Below are 6,000 nucleotides of genomic sequence, written 5' to 3'. Positions count from 1 at the left end.
AATCCCCCAAGCACACTGCAGAACAAAGAGACCATGTGCTCAACCAGGAAATCCTAACTGGAAAAATCCTACAGAGTTCAAAATCACAATCCAAATCAATCCTTCAAAAATACACAAAATACGCAACTCTGGGCCCATAACCCTATGTGGGAATGTTCAGGAATGTGGATGAGGAGATATTGTTTAATATGTCCTATCCCCGCTTGCGCTAGCAAGCACAAAACTTTAGCAGAGTAAAACATTCCCCTTTTGCAAAATACACAGCAGAAGAACGTTTGCGCAGGCTTGATTTAAGCCACTAAAATAAAGTGTATTTTCCTGGTATTTCCCCTTTTTCCCTCTTAAAAGAAAAGACACAACACAATGCTCTTAAAAGTATAAAAGATGTTTACTTACAAGCATCTCGAGGTACAGCACACTCAAGAGGTAGACTTGCTTAGTTAAAAGGTAATATATACATTGTGAAGTTCACTTATAAGAAGTGAGACTCCATCTCATCTCTCTCTCTAGGCTGGAGGCCTTGAGGGAGAGACTCACTAAGATGTGTGTAGTCCAAGAGGTCTGGTCCAAGAGAGGGAAAATGGCTGTTTCCTTCAGGATTTATCTGCCACTTCCTCAACTCATTTGCATGTGAAGGAAGAGGAAACTACGCTTAGTCATATCCTCCTCCTCAGTCCTCCAAGTGGACTATCTAGGGATTGTTGTGACTTGACTGCACTTAACCCTTTGCATCCCACATTAATTTAGATATTTCCACTTTCCTTCCCACATTTTTCGATATTTCTATACCTATCTGTTTCCAAAAATTATTAACTAATGTGAGGGTGATCTGGCTGCGACATCTGTCACCCCATTGATAGCCAGTGTTGATTCGGCTGATCTGGTTGGCTAGGTGGGTTTTCCCTCCCTCCCTCACCGCTCCATGTGCATCCCTCCCGAAGCTGCACGCTCGGTGGAAGAGGACGACCATCCCAGATAGAAGGAGTGTACCATTCTTCGGACAAGGGTATACGATAGATGTGCTCCCCTGCTAGAACCTCCAAACAAGCCCAAAGCAACTTTTATGTAAATCTTCTTGAGACTCATGTGGAAGCTGATTCATACATTAATAAATTAATAAACACAAACACGTATTTTCTTGATCATATGGGCAGGGAACCTCATTGAGACTGGAACCCAGCTCAGTTATTTTTACCTCTCAAGGTTCACCTCCAAGTTTTTCAGATTGCTTTCTGGGAAATGATTATGCTTCTAGGATTCTTGCATGCCTGAACAAGAGAATCTCATGTCACCATGTGTATGTCCTTATTCCGTCCCTAGGATGATCTCATTGACACTGGCGCTCATTAATATATTGATATATTGGCAGACAGAATGGAGGATAATGTTTCATGAGGCCTCCTTTCTCATAATACAACAATGGCACACCCGCCCACATTTCTCCAATGAATATAGGGATGTATTATTATTATTATTATTATTATTATTATTATTATTATTATATCTATTATTATTATTATTATTATTATTATTATTATTATTATTATTATTATTTTATTACCCCACCCATCATACTGGGTTTCCCAAGTCACTCTGGGCAGATTCCAACGTATATAAAAGATATAATAAAGCATTAAACATTAAAAAGTCTCCCTATACAGGGCAGCCTTCAGATTTCTTCTAAAGCAGTGTTTCCCAACCTTGTGCCTCCAGATGTTTTGGGACTACAACTCCCATCATCCCTAGCTAGCAAGACCAGTGGTCAGGAATGATGGGAATTGTAGTCCGAAAACAGCTGGAGGCACAAGGTTGGGAAACACTGTTCTAAAGGTTATATAGTTTGGGGGTCAAATAACTCCATACCCTACAACATTTCACTGATGAAAATAGGGATGTCCTAAGGAAAAGCAACCAGGATGGCTTCTGTAAATCTGGGACTCTCCTTGGAAAATATGAACACTTGGAGGGTCTGCAATAGCTTAATTCAACATAGTAGCTTATTTTTTTTCAAAAAATCCACCTTACTAGTGGGACACAGTTGAGAATCAATGGATCACGACATTGGGCTCAGGTGTGAAGCTTGCAAGACCTCATATCCAAGCTGCCTCAAAGCTCAAGTTTTGAATTAATTCCTAATTAGTGCCTTTAACAACTGCTTTGTCAGCAGACAAAGTAGGGAGATGCCTAGATTAGAATTTACAAAGTGCTACACATGACTTCAGCCTGCTGCTCAGCCTTAAATTGCTTCACAATGCAGTGTTTTTATCTTATTTGATTTTAATTATTAGTATTTTGTTTTGCTTCTGGCATAGATTAGATTTAGAAATGCCATCCAAATGAGTCCAAATATTTTAGCATTTTAATGACTGCACTGCTTTTCTTGGCCAACAAGAGTGCTATGTGAATTGGCAGGCACTGCACGGTTTGTTTCCATGCCACAGCAAATGGAAACTAATGGTGCAGCGTTAGCCAATCCAACTGATGAGATGCAACAAATAAAGAACTCACTAGCAGGTATTTCACAGAAGGGGAACATTGTAAGCAAGGGGGCACAACATTCAGAAGGCTGAACTTTCAACTGGCTGTATTCAAGGCAGTGGCGGAGCTTCATGCTCTGGTACCGGGGGGTGGAGAGCAGGCGGGGGTGGGGCTGGAGTGCGTCCTGGCCGCGGGAGGGCAGCCGCAATGGCACACTGCTGCTGGAGTGGGTGGGCTCCCCGCACACTCCTCTTCCTCTGCCAGTGATTCAAGGTTAACTGAGAACACATAGTGTATTTCAGGCATCCCCAAACTGCGGCCCTCCAGATGTTTTGGCCTACAACTCCCATGATCCCTAGCTAACAGGACCAGTGGTCAGGGATGATGGGAATTGTAGTCCAAAACATCTGGAGGGCCGAAGTTTGGGGATGCCTGGTGTATTTGAATGAGGGGTGGGAGAGAAAATTGATTCAGTTTGCATTTAAAGGTAGAAACAATGCTAAGCTGGTTAGAGCATGGTGCTGAAAACACCAAGGTTGCAGGTCCAATCCCTGTTGGGCACAGCTGCTTGGACTAGATAATCCCCTGGGTCTCTACCCACTCTAGGATTCTATGATTCCATGATTGCTTACACAATTCACACTTCCCTGAATTTTGCATTGACGTTCTCTAGTATACAGTGGTACCTTGGTTTAAAAACACAATTGGTTCTGGAAGTCTGTACTTAATCTGAAGCGTACTTAACCTGAAGCGTGGAGTACTTAAACTGAAAATACTCAAACCGAGGCGTACTTAAACCGAGGTATGACTGTAGTAATAAAGTTTTGTACGGCATGTTATTTTCCTCAATGTGTGCATTTTTATGCCCACTTCACTTTAGTATATGAAGTACGAAATCAGGACGAATGGAAAAAATGTGCCAAGGGGGAAGGCACTTTTGGCAAATCCTCAGCACGATCAACTCCTGCCGGGAAACCTATGCCCCCACTGTGGAAGGACGCGTGCCCCAGCCTTGCCTCCACATGGACCACGCAGCTCCCCCACTCGCTGGGGTGCCCCTGAGAGACTTCCGGAACCAATTACACCCATGCTTCGGGTTAAGTACGCTTCAGGTTGAGTACTCCGCAGACCCGTCTGGAACGGATTAATCCACTTTCCATTACTTTCTATGGGAAAGTTCGCTTCAGGTTAAGTACGCTTCAGGTTAAGTACTCCGCAGCCGTCTGGAACGGATTAATCCACTTTCCATTACTTTCAATGGGAAAGTTCGCTTCAGGTTAAGTACGCTTCAGGTTAAGTACTCCGCAGCCGTCTGGAACAGATTAATCCACTTTCCATTACTTTCAATGGGAAAGTTCACTTCAGTTTATGAACACTTCAGTTTATGAACAGACTTCCAGAACCAATTGTGTTCATAAACCGAGGTACCACTGTATCTGACTTTTAGAATACATATGAAGGCAACCCTGTTTAGGGATATTTTATTGTTTTTTTATTCTGTTGGGAGCTGCCTAGAGTGGCTGGGGAAACCCAGCCAGATGGGTGGGGTATAAATATATTATTATTATTATTATTATTATTATTATTATTATTATTATTACTAACAGTCGTGCACATGCTAATGATGTGGGGGTGAATTAGGTCCTTGAATAATCCATTTTGTGCCCTTACATGGCAAATGGAGGTGGTTTACCTATTAGCTGCATTATTGTTTTGTGGTGATTAAAGAGTTGCACCTATGGATTTAAAATAAAGGGCTCCATTGTTCAGAACTGTGCACAAACAAGCCACTGAGCTTACAAGAATAACAAAAAAAGGAGGTAAGGAATGACACCAGGTATCGTGGGGGCTGGCAGTGGCAAGGAAGGAATGGAAGAGAAAGAATTCTTAGTGTGGATTCCTGTGGCCTTTACCTTGCACACTGGGAACTCAAGAGGAGACCAAACCCTTGGTGAATCATGGAGGTGGCAAGCAGGGCCAAATCGTGTCTTAGTATAATTGAAATGAAGTCACTGGTGTTGCCCAAGCATGTTTATTTAACCCTGAATGTCTCATCATCCCAAGCAAAGCAAGACCAAGCATTGTTTGTTCTCACATAAACAGGAAGTGGTTGCAAATGTACTATACCATATGACACGGATGGGGAAACCTATAGCCCTCTAGATGTTGTGGATTCCAGCTTTCTTCATCCCTAACAGGGGATGGTAAGTGCTGGAGTTCAACAACATCTGGAGGGCTACTGGAACATAGGAAGCTGTCTTGGACCAAGTCATACCATTCGTCCATCCAGCTCAGTATTGTCTACACTGACTGGCAGTGGGTTTTTCCAGGGTTTCAATTGCTTCCAATCCCTGTATTTGCTCTACGGCAAATGCAAATTTGAGAATCTGTTTTTACAGAGATAATGAATAGTTTCTCTTCACAGTTACACAACTAGAATTGTCTTTTTTAATGTTACAGTGGTACCTCGAGTTACAAACGCCTCAGGTTACAAACATTTCAGGTTGCAAACTCCGCTAACCTGGAAGAGTTACCTCGAGTTGAGAACTTTGCCCCAGGATGAGAATGGAAATCGTGTGCAGCAACAGCAAGAAGCCCCAATAGTGAAAGCACGCCTCTAGTTAAGAACAATTTCAGGTTAAGAACGGACATCCAGAATGAATTAAGTTGGTAACTAGAGGTACCACTGCATATAATCTGGCTTTATTTAGGCTGATAATTCTTTTTGGCCTACAGCGTCCAGGTCATGTGGCCAGCATGACAAAGCCGCTTCTGACGAACCAGAGCAGCACACAGAAATGCTGTTTACCTTCCCGCTGTAGCGGTACCTATTTCTCTACTTGCACTTTGATGTGCTTTCAAACTGCTAGGTTGACAGAAACTGGGACCGAGCAACGGGAGCTCACCCTGTCGCGGGGATTCGAACCACCGACCATCTGATCGGCAAGCCCTAGGCTCAGTGGTTTAACCCACAGCGCCACCCGCGCCCCTTACAGAACCACAATTCACAGTGTTCCCAAGGAAGAGGGAATGGCTTTAAACCAATTTGAGTACAGTATATAATGTGGATCTAGCTTAGCGGTGCCAGCTTCTTTGGTACAAATCAAGTCCAAACCATGGGCTAGTGACCTTCTAGTGCATATTACTGAACATTTGCTGTCCACCACTCCTATTCTTGCCTTGATGTGGCTTTCTCTCTATTCTCCCGAGTAGGCAGCAGGGGAGCAGTGCAAAAGCAGATCAGAATGCAGCCAATAAACTACAGTGGTACCTCAGGTTACAAACACCTCGGGTTACAAACACTTTGGGTTACAGACTCCGCTAACCCGGAAGTAGTACCTCGGTTTAAGAACTTTACCTCATGATGAGAACAGAAATCGCATGGCAGTGGCATGGCGGTAGTGGGGGGCCCCATTAGCTAAAGTGGTACCTCAGGTTAAGAACGGTTTCAGGTTAAGAATGGACCTCCGGCACAAATTAAGTGCGTAACCAGAGGTACCACTGTATACCATAACTAGTCCT

The sequence above is a fragment of the Zootoca vivipara genome, chromosome 13 (genome assembly GCF_963506605.1).
Source record: "Zootoca vivipara chromosome 13, rZooViv1.1, whole genome shotgun sequence".
NCBI classification, from domain to species: domain Eukaryota; kingdom Metazoa; phylum Chordata; class Lepidosauria; order Squamata; family Lacertidae; genus Zootoca; species Zootoca vivipara.
Note: the sequence above shows the minus strand (reverse complement) of the source record.